The sequence below is a fragment of the Aethalodelphis obliquidens genome, unplaced genomic scaffold (genome assembly GCF_003676395.1).
Source record: "Aethalodelphis obliquidens isolate GAN/ISIS:26980383/991018 unplaced genomic scaffold, ASM367639v1 scaffold1, whole genome shotgun sequence".
Classification (NCBI taxonomy): Eukaryota; Metazoa; Chordata; class Mammalia; order Artiodactyla; family Delphinidae; genus Aethalodelphis; species Aethalodelphis obliquidens.
Window position 1 is genome coordinate 97,388,817 of NW_020837945.1, and position 18,157 is coordinate 97,406,973.

General features: G+C 39.3%; 1 protein-coding gene across 1 annotated transcript in view; it reads right to left on the bottom strand.

Annotated features, from left to right (window-relative positions):
* LOC113629270 (EGF-like and EMI domain-containing protein 1) overlaps positions 1 to 18,157 on the bottom strand; it is a 460,637-nt gene that overhangs the window by 277,659 nt on the left and 164,821 nt on the right.

Sequence of the window (18,157 nt, forward strand, 5' to 3'; positions counted from 1 at the left end):
CTTTGGGAGCAAGATAGATTATTTTTTCCCCTTTTCCTCTTTTGGTGAGTGTGTATGTGTATGCTTCTGTGTGAGATTTTGTCTGTAGAGCTTTGCTTTCACCATCTGTCCTAGGGTTCTGTCTGTCCGTTTTTTTTTTTTTTTCACTTTTTAAAATTTTTTTCTTAATATTTTTTATTTTAATAACTTTATTTTATTTTACGTTTATTTTATTTTATCCTCTTCCTTCCTTCCTCCTTCCCTCCTTCCCTCCCTCCTTCCCTCCCTCCCTCTCTCACTCTCTCTCTCTCTCTCTCTCTCTTTCTTTCTTTCTATTTTTTCTCCCTTTTATTCTGAGCCGTGTGGAGGACAGGCTCTTACTGCTCCAGTCAGGCGACAGGGCTGTGCCGCTGAGGTTGGAGAGCCAACTTCAGGACACTGGTCCACAAGAGACCTCCCAGATCCACATAATATCAAACGGTGAAAATCTCCCAGATATCTCCATCTCAACACCAACACCCAGCTTCACTCAACGACCAGCAAGCTACAGTGATGGACACCCTATGCCAAACAACTAGCAAGACAGGAACACAGCCCCATCCATTAGAAAAGAGGCTGCCTAAAATCATAATAAGGCCACAGACACCCCAAAACACACCACCAGATGTGGACCTGCCCACCAGAAAGGACAAGATCCAGCCTCATCCACCAGAACACAGGCACTAGTCCCCTCCACCAGGAAGCCTACACAACCCACTGAACCAACCTTAGCCACTGGGGACAGACACCAAAAACAACAGGAACTACGAAACTGCAGCATGCGAAAAGGAGACCCCAAACACAGTAAGATAAGCAAAATGAACAGACAGAAAAACACACAGCAGATGAAGGAGCAAGGTAAAAACCCACCAGACCTAACAAATGGAGAGAAAATAGGCAGTCTACCTGAAAAAGAATTCAGCATAATGATAGTAAAGATGATCCAAAATCTTGGAAATAGAATAGAGAAAATGCAAGAAACATTTAACAAGGACCTAGAAGAACTAAAGAGGAAACAAGCAACAATGAACAACACAATAAATGAAATTAAAAATACTCTAGAAGGGATCAATAGCAGAATAACTGGGGCAGAAGAACAGATAAGTGACATGGAAGATAAAATAGTGGAAATAACTACTGCAGAGCAGGATAAAGAAAATAGAATGAAAAGAACTGAGGATAGTCTCAGAGACCTCTGGGACAACGTTAAACGCACCAACATTCGAATTATAGGGGTCCCAGAAGAGGAAGAGAAAAAGAAACGGACTGAGAAAATATTTGAAGAGATTATAGTTGAAAACTTCCCTAATATGGGAAAGGAAATAGTTAATCAAGTCCAGGAAGCACAGAGAGTCCCATACAGGATAAATCCAAGGAGAAACATGCCAAGACACATATTAATCAAACTATCAAAAATTAACTACAAAGAAAACATATTAAAAGCAGCAAGGGAAAAACAACAAATAACACACAAGGGAATCCCCATAAGGTTAACAGCTGATCTTTCAGCAGAAACTCTGCAAGCCAGAAGGGGGTGGCAGGACATATTTAAAGTGATGAAGGAGAAAAACCTGCAACCAAGATTACTCTACCCAGCAAGGATCTCATTCAGATTTGATGGAGAAATTAAAACCTTTACAGACAAGCAAAAGCTGAGAGTTCAGCACCACCAAACCAGCTTTACAACAAATGCTAAAGGAACATCTCTAGGCAAGAAACACAAGAGAAGGAAAAGACCTACAATAACGAACCCAAAACAATTAAGAAAATGGGAATAGGAACATACATATCGATAATTACCTTAAATGTAAATGGATTATATGCTCCCACCAAAAGACACAGACTGGCTTAATGGACACAAAAACAAGACCTGTATATATGCTGTCTATAAGAGACCCACTTCAGACCTAGGGACACATACAGACTGAAAGCGAGGGGATGGAAAAAGATATTCCATGCAAATGGAAATCAGAAGAAAGCTGGAGTAGCAATTCTCATATCAGACAACATAGACTCTAAAGATTATTACAAGAGACAAAGAAGGACACTACATAATGATCAAGGGATCGATCCAAGAAGAAGATATAACAATTGTAAATATTTATACACCCAACATAGGAGCACCTCAATACATAAGGCAAATACCAACCGCCATAAAAGGGGAAATCGACAGTAACACAATCATATTATGGGACTTTAACACCCCACTTTCACCAATGGACAGATCATCCAAAATGAAAATAAATAAGGAAACACAAGCTTTAAATGATACATTAAACAAGATGGACTTAATTGATATTTATAGGACATTCCATCCAAAAACAACAGAATATACATTTTTCTCAAGTGCTCATGGAACATTCTCCAGGATAGATCACACCTTGGGTCACAAATACAGCCTTGGTAAATTTAAGAAAATTGAAACCATATCAAGTATCTTTTCTGACCACAATACTATGAGACTAGATATCAATTACAGGAAATATCTGTAAAAAATACAAACACATGGAGGCTAAACAATACACTACTTAATAATGAAGTGATCACTGAAGAAATCAAAGAGAAAATCAAAAACTACGTAGAAACAAATGACAATGGAGACACGACGACCCAAAACCTATGGGATGCAGCAAAAGCAGTTCTAAGAGGGAAGTTTATAGCAATACAATCTTACCTTAAGAAACAGGAAACATCTCAAATAAACAACCTAACCTTGCACCTAAAGCAATTAGAGAAAGAAGAACAAAAAACCCCCAAAGTTAGCAGAAGGAAAGAAATCATAAATAAATGAAAAAGAAGTGAAGGAAATGATAGCAAAGATCAATAAAACTAAAAGCTAGTTCTTTGAGAAGATAAACAAAATTGATAAACCATTTGCCAGACTCATCAAGAAGAAAAGGGAGAAGACTCAAATCAATAGAATTAGAAATAAAAGAGGAGAAGTAACAACTGACAATGCAGAAATACAAAAGATAATGAGAGATTACTACAAGCAACTAGATGCCAATAAAATGGACAACCTGGAAGAAATGGACAAATTCTTAGAAATGCACAAACTTCCAAGACTGAACAAGGAAGAAATAGAAAATATGAACAGACCAATCACAAGCACTGAAATTGAAACTGTGATTAAAAATTGTCCAACAAACAAAAGCCCAGAACCAGATGGCTTCACAGGCGAATTCTATCAAACATTTAGAGAAGAGCTAACACCTATCCTTCTCAAACTCTTCCAAAATATAGCAGAGGGAGGAACACTCCCAAACTCATTCTACAAGGCCACCATCACCCTGATACCAAAACCAGACAAAAATGTCACAAAGAAAGAAAACTAAAGGCCAGTATCACTGATGAACATAGATGCAAAAATCCTCAAGAAAATACTAGCAAACAGAATCCAACAGCACATTAAAAGGATCATACAGCATGATCAAGTGGGGTTTATCCCAGGAATGCAAGGATTCTTCAATATACGCAAATCAATCAACGTGATACACCATGTTAACAAATTGAAGGACAAAAACCATATGATCATCTCAACAGATGCAGAGAAAGCTTTTGACAAAATTCAACACCCATTTATGATAAAAACCCTGCAGAAAGTAGGCATAGAGGGAACTTTCCTCAACATAATAAAGGCCATATATGACATGCCCACAGCCAACATCATCCTCAATGGTGAAAAACTGAAACCATTTCCACTAAGATCAGGAAAAAGACAAGGTTGCCCACTCTCACCACTCTTATTCAACATAGTTTTGGAAGTTTTAGCCACAGAAATCAGAGAAGAAAAAGAAATAAAAGGAATCCAAATCAGAAAAGAAGAAGTAAAGCTGTCACTGTTTCCAGATGACATGATACTATACGTAGAGAATCCTACAGATGCTACCGGAAAACTATTAGAGCTAATCAATGAATTTGGTAAAATAGCAGGATACAAAATTAATGCACAGAAATCTCTGGCATTCTTATACACTAGTGATGAAAAATCTGAAAGTGAAATTAAGAAAACACTCCCATTTATAACTGCAACAAAAAGAATAAAATATCTAGGAATAAACCTACCTAAGGAGACAAAAGACCTGTATGCAGAAAATTATAAGACACTGACAAAAGAAATTAAAGATGATACAAATAGATGGAGAGATATACCATGTTCTTGGATTGGAAGAATCAACATTGTGAAAATTCCTACCCAAAGCAATCTACAGATTCAACGCAATCCCTATCAAACTACCACTGGCAATTTTCACAGAACTAGAACAAAAAAGTTCACAATTTTTATGAAAACACAAAAGACCCCGAATAGCCAAAGCAATCTTTAGAACGAAAAACAGAGCTGGAGGAATCAGGCTCCCTGACTTCAGACTATACTACAAAGCTACAGTAATCAAGACAGTATGGTACTGGCACAAAAACAGAAATATAGATCAATGGAACAGGACAGAAAGCCCAGAGATAAACCCACGTACATATGGTCACCTTATCTTTGATAAAGGAGGCAAGAATATACAGTGGAGAAAAGACAGCCTCTTCAATAAGTGGTGCTGGGAAAACTGGACAGGTACATGTAAAAGTATGAAATTAGAATACTCCCTAACACCATACACAAAAATAAACTCAAAATGGATTAAAAACCTAAATGTAAGGCCAGAAACTATAAAACTCTTAGAGGAAAACATAGGCAGAACACTCTATGACATAAATCACAGCAAGATCCTTTTTGACCCACCTCCTAGAGAAATGGAAATAAAAAACAAAAATAAACAAATGGGACCTAATGAAACTTCAAAGCTTTTGCACAGCGAAGGAAACCATAAACAAGATGAAAAGACAACCCTCAGAATGGGAGAAAATATTTGCAAATGAAGCAAATGACAAAGGATTAATCTCCAAAATTTACAAGCAGCTAGCTCATGCAGCTCAATAACAAAACAACAAACAACACAATCCAAAAATGGGCAGAAGACATAAATAGACATTTCTCCAAAGAAGATATACAGATTGCCAACGAACACATGAAAGAATGCTCAGCATCATTAATCATTAGAGAAATGCAAATCAAAACTACAATGAGATATCATCTCACACCAGTCAGAATGGCCACCATCAAAAAATCTAGAAACAATAAATGCTGGAGAGTGTGTGGAGAAAACGCAACACTCTTGCACTGCTGGTGGGAATGTATATTGATACAGCCAGTATGGAGAACAGTATGGAGGTTCCTTAAAAAACTACAAATAGAGCTACCATACGACCCAGCAATTCCACTACTGGGCATATACCCTGAGAAAACCATAATTCAAAAAGAGTCATGTACCAAAATGTTCATTGCAGCTCTATTTACAATAGCCAGGACATGGAAGCAAGCTAAGTGTCCATCAACAGATGAATGGATAAAGAAGATGTGGCACATATATACAATGGAATATTACTCAGCCATGAAAAGAAACGAAATTGAGTTATTTGTAATGAGGTGGATGGACCTAGAGTCTGTCATACAGAGTAAAGTAAGTCAGAAAGAGAAAAACAAATACCATATGCTAACACATATATATGGAATCTAAGAGAAAAAAAAAAGGTCATGAAGAACCTAGGGGTAAGATGGGAATAAAGATACAGATCTACTAGAGTATGGACTTGAGGATATGGGGAGGGGGAAGGGTAAGCTGTGACAAAGTGAGAGAGTGGCATGGACATATATACACTACCGAACGTAAAATATATAGCTAGTGGGAAGTGGCTGCATAGCACAGGGAGATCAGCTAGGTGGTTTGTGACCACCTAGATGGGTGGGATAGGGAGGGTGGGAGAGAGGGAGACGCAAGAGGGAAGAGATATGGGAACATATGTATATGTATAACTGATTCACTTTGTTATAAAGAAGAAACTAACACACCATTGTAAAGCAATTATACTCCAATAATGATGTTTAAAAAAAAAACACAATGAGATACTACTTTATACCCATTAGGGTAGTTATAATAAAAAAGAAAAAAAGGAAAAGTGAGGAGGTAGAGAGATGGAAACCTTTGTTTATTGCTGGTAGGAATGTAAAATGGTCCAAATGCTGTGGAAAACAGCTTGGTGGTTTCTCAAAAGGTTCCACAAAAATAAAGAAAGAAAGAAAGAAAGAAGAATATACTGTCGGGTTCAAATCTTAGAAAGATGAGCATTTCCCTTCCAGGTACAATTTGTTTGACTAAGACTGTAATTAGTTTACAACTTTTTAGGGACAGATATTTTGCATGATGCAAGCACACTTATCTATCACTTATATTTAAAATTGGAAAATATATTTCTACTCTTTTTTCTTTCTTTTTTTTTTTTTTCTGGTACGCGGGCCTCTCATTGTTGTGGCCTCTCCCGTTGCGGAGCACAGGCTCCGGACGCGCAGGCTCAGCGGCCATGGCTCACGGGCCCAGCCGCTCCGCGGCATGTGGGATCTTCCCAGACCGGGTTATGAACCCATGTCCCCTGCATCGGCAGGTGGACTCTCAACCACTGCGCCACCAGGGAAGCCCTACTCTGTTTTCTTTTGATATTAGCTGCTACAAAGGAAGTTATAATCCATCACCCGTAGTAAATCTGTGGTGTTGGAGAAGATAGTTTGAAAACATGTGAAATATTCATTCATTTATTCACTCATTCATTTAACAAATATTAATTGAACATCCTATATATTCTAGGCATTGCAATGGACAGTAAGCAGGAAAAAGCCTGCAAGGACCTCAGATGTGCAGATGTAAGTCAGCTTTACAGAAGGATTGTCTTCAAGAATGAAGGACGATTCACCAAGTGGGAAAAGGGATATTGCAGCAGAAGTTCACAATGTCCAAAGGCAAGGAATTCTGAAGCATAAACCCTTACACAAGGAACTGCAAGTACTTAGGTTGAACCTAAATATGCTATGAACAGAATTTGTTATTTTGTAGCTCAAAAATGATAGAATATCCACAATTTTAAAAGGCTTATCTTCCTAGTTGAGAATGACTCAAATGGAGTGTGTATGTGGGGGACAGGGCAGAAGAAGGAGCTAGAGACATAGGTAGCAACTATTATGTTGAGCCTTGTTTGACATGCTTAGGAATTTGGACTGAACTGTCAACATCCATGCTTTTCAGACTTTAAGTGCATATCAATTATTGGGGCTTATTGCTAAAATGCAGATTCTGATTCAGGAGGTGTGGGGTAGGGCTTGGGATTCTGCATTCCTAACAAGCTCCCCAGGGATGCCCAGGCTGCTGGTACTAGGATTGTACTTTAAATAGCAAGGCTCTAGGGCAGTAAGTTTCAAAATTTCTGGTGAATAAGAGCCAACTGGGAAACCTGTTAAAATGCAGATTTGTGGGCATTTTACTGATTCCATGGATCTGGAGTAGGTCCAAGAACGTACACTTTTTTGTTGAGTACTCTGAGTGGTATTAAAGGAGGTGATCTTTCACTTAGGGACACTGAAAAGTGGAAAGTAGGAAGATGTGTTCATTCTTGTACTGTAAATAGCCAAAGAGATATCAAGATGAAGGAAGGGTGCAGAGGACAAATTATTTATTCAAAAAAATAAGGCAAGAGAAAGCCATGTGGAAGTGTACAGGGAGACCCTCAATCAGAAAAAAATAATGCCCCAAAGGACAACAGCCTAACACCTTTGAAGAGTATCAGTAACTCTGACTGCCTGCAGTGCAATTTCATGATTCTCTCCTATGGCTGAATCTTGGCCCCGTGAAATGAATGTACCAATTTGTACTTTAAGACTGGCCTAGTGATGTATCCAAGGATCCTGCTACTAATTATAGTTCATCGTCCTTGGAAAGAAAATATGACATAGGCATAAATTTACCCAGGATAAAAACAAACGCACAGATGTTTCTGTAGCCTGCATTTCGTGCTGCTGAGTGTGGTCTCAGCAGAGATGAATGCTCCTTAGAGCCACATAAAATATCTCTACATTGTGTGTACTCTACACTCGGTTTAGGTTGCCTAAATGGGTTTAGGTTGCTCAACAGATATTATAAATATGCCAAATGAGGAAACTTTATGTTACTGTTTTCTAACTTTGGTTGAACATTCATAACGTCAAAACAATACCATTGTGTTTCTGCAAACTGAACTTAATGTCGTCCTCTGTGAAGTTTCAGAATATTACCATGCCCAAGGAAGACCTGGAGCAAAGGCAGGTACGGATGAACAGCTGTTACCATATAAGCCTGGTGGCTGGGATGAATCAAATTGGACATGGGCTTCCCTGGTGGCGCAGTGGCTGAGAGTCCGCCTGCCGATGCAGGGGACACGGGTTTGTGCCCCGGTCCGGGAAGATCCCACATGCCGCGGAGCGGCTGGGCCCGTGAGCCATGGCCGCTGAGCCTGCGCGTCCGGAGCCTGTGCTCTGCAACGGGAGAGGCCACAGCAGTGAGAGGCCCGCGTACCGCAAAAAAAAAGAAAAAAATTGGACAAAGGATTAATGAGCCTCTTAATCAAAGTGGTAGGTACCAAGAGGTAGTGCCAAGGTAAGATTTGATAAAATTTTGCCTTTTCAGTGTTCTGGAGTTTTGAATATACTGATATAAAATTAGAGATTTAGATTGGTTGTCCAAATACTAGATTTTATCCACTGCCTTTTTTGAAGTAGGGCTGGGAAGAAAAATGTAGTAGTATAAAGGGATTTTGCCATTTAATATCATTTTTTTCATTTTTTAAAATTCGACAATGTACTTTTATCATCACAAACATTTTAACAAATGAATAGAATTTTTACAAAGTCAGGAATCACTGGCTGATAAAGGCCTAGCTTGTGAATTGAAAAAGAAATGGAGAACAAAGCACACATTGGGCTATCTCCTTGATTTTGTTACTATTTCAGTCCTACCTAAAATAACTTTGAAGCGTCCATGACCTCTGCAGCAGATCATATGCCCAAAGATAACTGCAATGATAATTTGCATCCCGTGTGCTCTCCTCAAATGTGATCCTGACACTCCACCAACAAGAGGCGGAGACTAATTTCTCTCCTCTTCTATCTGGGTTGGCCTTAGTGACTTGCTTAACAAGGAGAATGTGACAGAAGTGATGCTTTGGGATTTCTGAGACTAGGTCAGAGAAAACCTTGAAGCTTCTACCTGGGCCTGCTAACATTTGCTCCGGGAAGATTCCCACTTGGAACCCAGATGCCAGGCTCTGAGAAGCCGAAGCCCTATTGAGGGGCTTGTGTAGAGGCTCTGGTTGATAGCCCCAGGCCACAACCAGCATTACCCCTCTCCACACTCTCCTTTCACTCTAGGAGCTTTTGAAAAGCTATAATGAACAGCTCTCACCTCCCAGTCAATTAAATAACAATCTTAGGGTGAAGGGCCCAAGTGGTCAGTGTTTATAAAATGATTTCCAGGTGACTGCAATCTGCAGCCAGGGTTGAAAGCCACTGACTAACAGCATGGTGCAACCCTCAGAGGAAAATAGGCAACCGCCTTATATTCTCTCTGGGACTTCAAACCTGAAAAGTGATGTAATACTCAAGCAGATATTAGGAAACTGTATACATAAGTACCCCATTCCTGAATTAAATAATCTAGAAGGTAGGGTTTAAGTAGCATTCCTTGAGTCTTTGTATCTGTTTGTTTGTTTTGCTTGTCCAATTAATGAAGCTATTATGTGCAATACTGCAGCTATAGATATAATAGTAAGAACTCCAATAATGATACCACTTCTTCTACCAGACTGCTCATCAGGGATGATCTGGCGAGGAGAAATGCTTGTGAATAAATATCTGTAACGTTAAGCAGAAAAAACACAGTAATTGAAGTAAGTAGTTCACAGCAGAAGAAGCGGTTATCTTTCAGGGAAGGTTTCAAGGGTATGCATCCAGTAGTTTTGCAAATGGCTTTAATGCTCTGCGTCACCATCTTGAAATTACTTAATCCCTCTACCTTTGAGTTTGTGCTTTGTAAGTGAAGTTCAATGGACCAACGGAGCAGGTACCACAAGTTTGGAACTTTAATTCACACAGTGTCCTACATCCCCTGAAAGTGTTCTCACTCTGCTTCTCCCAGACCAGCCCCTGCCCCACTGTGGGCAGCTGTTGCTCTCTGTCTGGGGTGGGGGGCTGGGTTGGCCCCTGGTAGGGAGCCTGAGTGTGGGTGCAGGGAGGCAGGTCAGGGGGACCCCAGCCCTCAGGTAGGCTGCCAGCTCCATGACATACTCAGCAGTCCACCTGGAAGGAGCCTCTTTCCCACCCCCGGTCCACTTCTTGTCCACTGCCAAGTCCAGGCATCTAGTGCTGGAGGATGCAATTTTTTGGAAGTCACCTATCCACTTGACTGTGGGAAAAGGAGACTGACCTCCTCACCTCCAGGTGAAGCCATGTGCTTTTTTTGGGCACTTAGCTCCACATTATGTAGCTGGTCCTAGTTATCTTTGTTTCTGAAGAAGGGGTGCTTACATCACCTCTTTGTGAGAAATTACTGAAGCACAGACCCAAGCAAGTCTATCTGCAGCATTTTGTTTCAATTACATATGTGTGATGTGTTAGCTAATAGCATAAAATTGGACTAATCACTCAATCACATTTCTCAACAGAGGTGACAAAAGAGAACTGATGTGCATTAATTGGACGGCAGACAAGGGATGAGAAAGTAAAAGGCAGGCGGGAGGAAGATAAATTGAGAAACAACTTCTGTTTGGAAACTCCCCAACTATTTTCAGGTGGAAATTTGACCTTTAACTTTTTGCAAAAGAAGAAATAACCCCCAGCCTAAGAATAAGTGAAAAGGCTGGGCCAATGGTTTTAAAAGGTCTAAAATAACTCACAAGTCATAAAAAAAAAGAATCTTGTGATTTAAAAAGCTGTTATTAGACTATTGGAATTTGGCATCTAATTTCTGGTTTTAAGAATATCCATCTTGTGACAAATGACCTGGTTACATAAAGATTCCCAAGATAGGCATTTACCATTATCAAAGATCAATAAGAAATTTGGTATGACAACTAAAGTGAGGTTGATCTTTGATGAGAGAGGGTGTTAAATATTTGAAAGTCTTCACATGACATTGCAAAAGATAAAATTTTCTATTATAGAGCTCTGATTATCTTTGGAAATGTTTCAAGACATTTTGTGACTTGAAGATACTCATTACAAGACAGTTTCACTTACCAGGCCAGTGTTAAATTAAGGTTTCAGCGTACCAAAATATTTCATCAACATCATATCACAGACGTCTGGGATTGGATGATTTTTTTCCCAATTCTCTTGACAAGTTCCCACTTTTAAAATGGTTGCCATTTGTGGTATTAATTTGGAAAGGAAAATACGGTAGGAAAAAAAGTTAAGAAACATAAGTTGCATGTTTCTCAGTATCACAGCCAATAAGCTGTCTCTAAAACAGACTGGCAGACATTCTGAAGTGCTATTAAAACAGGAAGCAGAACATGAGAAGCCATACAAAGAATGCTGAAACACTTCGAGGAGGAGAGACCATTTATTGCTCTTCTCACTCTCTCACTCTTCAATGTGAACAGCAAGTAAAGAAAGATAAATGCCTTCTGAGACACATTTCCTAATGTGTAACAGGAAACTATCAGTCCCTAAGCAAAGAGATGGTTGCCCTTGTCTTTGATTAATTGGGTTATTAATCCTTGGAGGATAACCTGTATATTCAAGGACTGCTCAGGACTGCAGAAGAGAGGATGGAAAAATTCAGAGAATATAAGATGCAAAAAACAAAGGGACTCAAAGGTCTTCTTCTTAATCCTCATAGCACATATCAGAATCGGAATTCAGAAAACTGAAAGAAGTTTCCAAGGTTATCTTCTCCATCAAGTGCCACTAAGATAGCTTCCTTTAACCTAATTGCTTTCCCTAAAAACTGGGGCCAGAATAATAAAAGTCTTCACAAATCCTTTATCGATGCCAACTCTTGCAGTGGGAAGAATGTCACAATTTCATGAAGAACATACTACTTTTAATCTACTTCTGCCTCCCCCTCGTTCCCAGCCTTCCTTTCTTGGAAGTATTATGTTTGAGAACATAGCATGGGGTTTCCAGTCTGCTCTACCACATATTAACTGGATGGTTTTGGACAAGGTACCATATTTCATGAAATTGAAACCACCAGTGAATGTAAGATACACAGGTAGTTTATGTGCCACTCAGAAAAAAAAAAACAGAAATGCACTTATCTTCAAAAAATACACTAATAGTAAGACAGTCCAATTTGAGAGATGTGAAAAATGTATGCTATGGTCTGAATGTTTGTGTCCCCATCAAAAGTTATACTTGAAAACCTAATGCCCACAGTGATGGCATTAGGAGGTGGGGCCTTTGGGAGGCTGTGCCCTCATAAATGGGATTAGTGCCCTTATAAAAGGGGCCTGACGGATCCCCATAGCCCCTTCCAACATGTGAGGACACAGTGAGAAGTTGGCAGTCAGCAAGGGGGAAGAGGGCCTTCACCACAACCTGACCATGCTGGACCCTGACCTTGAACGTCCAGCCTCTAGAACTGTGAGAAATAAATCTCTGTTGCTTACAAACCATCTGGTCTGTGGTATTTTGTTATAGTGACCTGAATGGACTAAGACAATGTATATATCAAAATTGATGAAATATGATGCTCATGTTTCTAATTCACAGCTTCCTCACCTGTAGTATATGTGGCTACAGGTAAAGGTAATTTACATTATTGAGAATTTAATGAGATGAAGACGACAACTATTATTGCTGTTGTTATTATTTTTACTGAATCTGATTGGACCAAAATATTTAAAGGTAATGTAGGATCAATACACACTATCCAATAGGCAAGATAGAATCAATACACACTGACCACAAGAGACCAGTAAAAATCCTGTGAAAATTTCAACTAGAAATCCAGCAAGCATACATAATCTTCTTGAGAAAGGCAGAGTTGCAGAGTTGCCAGGATGCACTGTCACAAACAGAATCGCCAGAAGTGCTTCTGACCACCTCTGGGCTCTTCCACAGGGCCCTCTATTTAAAAGATGCAGCCAGCTGGGCCCCTCTCAGATAAGAGATCTGAGATGATCATAGCCAAAGGTAGTATGACTGCAGGTCATGATTAGTATTGATCCTTTCTTTTTCATGTGGTACAATTGTTCTCTGTGCTCCTTACGTGAAACCCTTCTCTTTCCACTTGCGTATCGGGTGAAAAGGGAACGTGGGGAGGGGTTGAAAGCACGTGCACTTTTACAAAAGTTCTTACAATTTTTGATGAGTACTCAAATGAAATCGGCTAAGTGAATCTATACTACAGGTACAAAGGAGAGAGATTCAGTGTCCTTTTCCCGTGAGTGAAACACCAGAGGCTCAATGCCTTTGAAATACACTTGTAAGAAGCGTGATTGGCATCAGCTGTAAGGACAGAGTGACCAATATAGAAATAATGAGGAGAGGCCTGCAGGCAGAAACACCATGAAGGGTAGGATGAGTCTGTGCATGACTGAAGATCAGTATGTTCAGAAGACGATGGAATGGGTTTCAATGAGAGAAAGAAATTGATTCAGATGGCTCGAGTATGTGCAGGAAGACCCAGGAGGACTGACAATCTGATACCTGCCAACCCTGACATGCGGGAGAGACTAGGAAGGTCTCTGCCTTATACATCGGCTGCTTTCCAGTTCAGGGTAAAGTAGGGTGTGGGGACGAATGAAGAAATGTGTTCTTATTTTTAGAACCAAGGACTCTGCATTTTCAAAACTGATTTCAAACACATGAGTCAACTCTGCTAAAATTAGTTCTAAGGGGATGGTAAATTTGCCTAAGACCTATGGCATGAGTCTACAGTAATCAAGCCTTGGAAATAAAGGTTAAGCTTACCATCTCTTTCACAGCTTAAAAGTCCAAGATAATCTATGCTAGACCCAAACTATGTCCACTGTTATACCTTCTTCTTACTATCAAAGGTCTCTGGCCTTACTGTGAAGAACAGCTACATGCCAATTTCTTTACTTTGAGATCATTCGAGGGATGAGCAATGGACTTGAAGACCTGGCTCAGAAGGAAGGGATTCTTGTGCCAAAGCTTGCAAGAGCTAGATATTACTAATATAGACTATTCAAATGGCCAAATCATTTTATGAGCTAGCTGTATTTCCTTCCTTGAGTTTTTAATCACACTCCCCCTAACTGCATATTATATTTCTTAACAAATTTTCTGCTAAAACAAATCACAAATCATCAGGAACTTTCTGTCTTTTTCCTTTCCCTCCATATTTGTATTTAGAAGATCTAGACTCCTAAAAATCATCATGCAATAACACCTTGAGATTTCTTTATTACTATTAATTACTTTCAAAAGCAATCAACAACTTTCCAAAGCAAATCTCTAAGTAAATTATTTTAAATATAATGCTTCATAATTGTAACAACAAATTAACATATTTACCATCTTTGGGCATGTTCTCATGATGATGTATGGATCGACTCTAAATTTCTATTCTAAACATTTCAGGGAAGAGCTGTTTCTATTGTGCAAAATGGAAAAGTATTGGTCTCTACTGGGATGATATGAAATATTCTTTCAACAAAAGTACATGGTCCCTGACTCCAGGGAGATTAAAGTCTAGAGGCTGTTACAGACAAGTGCACCCACAACTTAAATACAGTATAACAAATTCTGTGATGGGCACATTCTTGTGGGGGAGAATACATGGAAGGGGCACCTTACTGAGAATAGTGGCTTAAGGAAGGCTTCTCAGAAGTATTTCTAAAGTGAGGCTTGAACTAATTGTAGGGTGAAGAATGTGAGCTTCCAAAGTACCTCTTGCGGTTTTCTGGTTCCTCAGATCATTCACTGTTCCAATTACCTATTGGTACAATTACCTCCACTTCCCTACTACCTGAGGAAGAATTGTTCTCAAAGACAATTCAGCCAGTGTTCTAGATTTCACCCTTCCTGGTATCTTATTCATGGCTCTTTTGGTTGAAAGTATCAGAATCCCTTCAACCTAGAAAAATAATGGATTAATCACAGAAATCCAGAGGAAGAGGGAAAACTTCATAAGATGTTCAAAGAGGAGAAAAGAAAGCCAGCAGGAACCTAGTGCTCGCACCTTTCTGCCCCTCCCTGACTCTCTGCCCGCCCCCTCACCCCGCCACTTTCTGCCTCTCCTGCTTCCTCTCCCTCCCATTTCTTGACTGATTCTCACTGTTGTGATGTACATGGACATAGTTAAATAGCACATTCAGAACCTGAGTTTACATGTCTGCACTTCCTGTCACCCACAGAAATAAATGACACATTTCTCAGGCTCACTGAGAAATTTCTAGATAAAGAGATCCTGATTGGCCTAGGTTGAGTCAGGTGCCCATTCCCTCTCTCTGAAAATATACTGTAGCCAATAGGGTGAGGTCACAAAATAGAAAGGGATTTCCTGGACTCACCCTAAAGGCAGGATGAGCATATCCCATGGAAGAAGCTGTCATCTGGCAGACACTTCAAAGGCGTCTGCTACATCTCCCTCTTCAGGAACATTGTTCCCTGCTCTTCCTTGGCCTTTTTCTATCTTGTAACCACTTCAAGACGAACGAAGAAACCTAGGAATTCATCTTCTTACCCTTAACGAGCATTCCATTTCTGCCTCAAATTCCATTGCAAACTCTTTTGAACAAGTTTTCTTTATCTTGCTCTCTGAACTTCTATATCAATCAAACAATTCTCATACTGCAAAAAAACCCCTGTATTTGTTATCATGGAATTCTTTTTTTCCTTATCCTAAAATTACCCCCTCCTTGGGGTGTCCAGGCACTGTGTTATGATGGTTCTGCTTTCCCTCCTTCTACGCCCTCACCTTTTCCCCACTACTCTAATATAGGCATGTCTTAAAGCCTGGTCCTTGGTCCCATGCTCTTCTCCCTTGGGGGGGAAAAAAAAGCCATCCAATCCAATGGTTTTAATTACCCAAATCAATATACCTCAGCCCATGATTCTATGATTCCATGATTCCATTGTCCTCCTGGTACCCAGGCTTGAAATCTTATCGTTATCGTCATCTCATTAGCTCTTCACAGCCAGTCATTCACTAGCCCCACTGATCCTTTCTTTGCAATGACTTTCACATTTTTTTTAATCCACATCGAGCACCCTAGTATAGATTTCTCACTTTTGCATACCTGGATAACTCAAATAGTCACCTTTTTGGTCTTCATGCTTTCATTTCTGTTATGATAACTCTCAAAGTAACTTTCTTAGCCAGTATTATATCTACCTGTTTCTTTGGCCCAAGAACCTAAAAGAACAATTTAATGCATCTCAAAATAAAGTCAAACTCTAAAGAAAGCCTTGAAGCTGTGTATTAACTGGGTCACTGCATCATTTCAGCTATCCTGATCTGGTCCCTCCTACTCCAGCAAGACCAGCTTCTAGGTGTGTCAATCAATACACACCCTGTTCTTTCCTAACGCTGCTGCTCATAGCCTAATCCTACCTAATCATAACATCTTTCAAATTTCCTTTTGTCCATCCAGATCCTGAATTTTTTTCAAGAATATCTTGCTTTACCCTATACTGATCATCCCCTAAGCACCTCCCTACATAGTGTTCCTTATACTGCGTTGTTCACGTGTTACTTTACAGACATTCGTAAATGTTTACTTCCTCAACTAGATTGAAGAAACATGAGTAAAAAAGGCGTGATGCTTTGCATAGAGTCAGACATGCAATAGACAAGTGGTTGTAAACAGAAAGGCTGGAGGCCAAAATGGACCTACTAAGATGCTATGTATCTTATAGAGTTAAAAAAAAATTACAATTAGTTTTAAACATTTAAATATCCAGATATTTCACCTGAAACATGACTTCACAGCTGCTTTTAAAAATGGAAATATATTCCACTCTGGGCAGAATAACTGCCACCCCACAAATATCCATGCGCTAATCCCCAGTACCTGTGAATATATTATATTATATGAAAAGCGGGAATCAAGGTTCCAGATGGAATTCAGGTTGCTAATAAACTGATGTGAAAATAGAGTCTCTTGGATTATCCAGGTGTACCCAACATAATCATAAGCGTCCTTTAAATGTGGAAAAAGGAAGCAAAAGAATCCCAGTGGGTCAGGGTGAGAAAGTGTCAGAGTGGTGCAGGGTGAGAAAGGCTTGATTGGCCGTTGCTGACTTTGAGGATGGGAGGTGGCCAGGAGCCAAGTAATGCAGGCAGCCTCCATAAGGTGGAAAAGGCCAGAAAAAAGACTCTCCCCTAGAGGCTCCAGAAGGAACATACCCCTGCCGACACATTGATTTTAGCTCAGTGAGACCCATTTCAGACTTCTCATCTCTAGAACTATAAGATAATAAATTTGCATTCTTTTAAGTCACCAAGTTTGTAGCAATTTGTTACAGCAGCAATAGGAAACTAATACATATGCACACATTAGATCCCTGTTGCTGCACTGCAACAATGCCAGTTCCCCACAATTATCTCTTCTTCCTACTGTTGATATCATAAGCATTTGACTTCATGACACCTAAAACAGCCATTCAATGACGATGACAAAAAGAGATATTAATATTATTAGGTCTAATATTAAAGGCAAAAGGTTGTAATTTTTTAAAATAAAAGGTAACAGGAAAACATGTTCACAATTGAATAAAATCTGTAGAATATTATGTCTTCAAAATATAGCCCATAAAATTGTAAGTTTAAGGTATGGCTGTAGTTTTATGTGATAATATTATTGCTGAGTAGAAATATTTTGATGCACTACAGCAGGATTTTAATATGGTTGGTAATTTTATTAAAGCACAATGTGCAAACATTATATGCCATGGCAAATTTCAGAGAGAATTTCCAAGGCATCATAAACTTGAAACTGAAAGAAAAGTTGAGCATCACCATGGTTATCCACAGACAATTGAGCTAATTAAGCATGTGTTCTTCATCGTTATTTAAGAACATCTGATAGTAAGTGTTCTGCAAAATGAACAACTCCATATGTTGAATACTATCCATTTCTATGTGCTTTCTGAGTCTGAAAAGATATTATTACACAGTGCTCTTTTCCCAAACCAAATTCAGATGTTTAAAGCTTTTTATGATCATAGAATTGCTTTGTTTTATAGAGTATCACAAAAGCCTTAGAGAACATTTTTTGTTGTGACTGGTGAAATGATTACTTCGGAATTATTGTGACT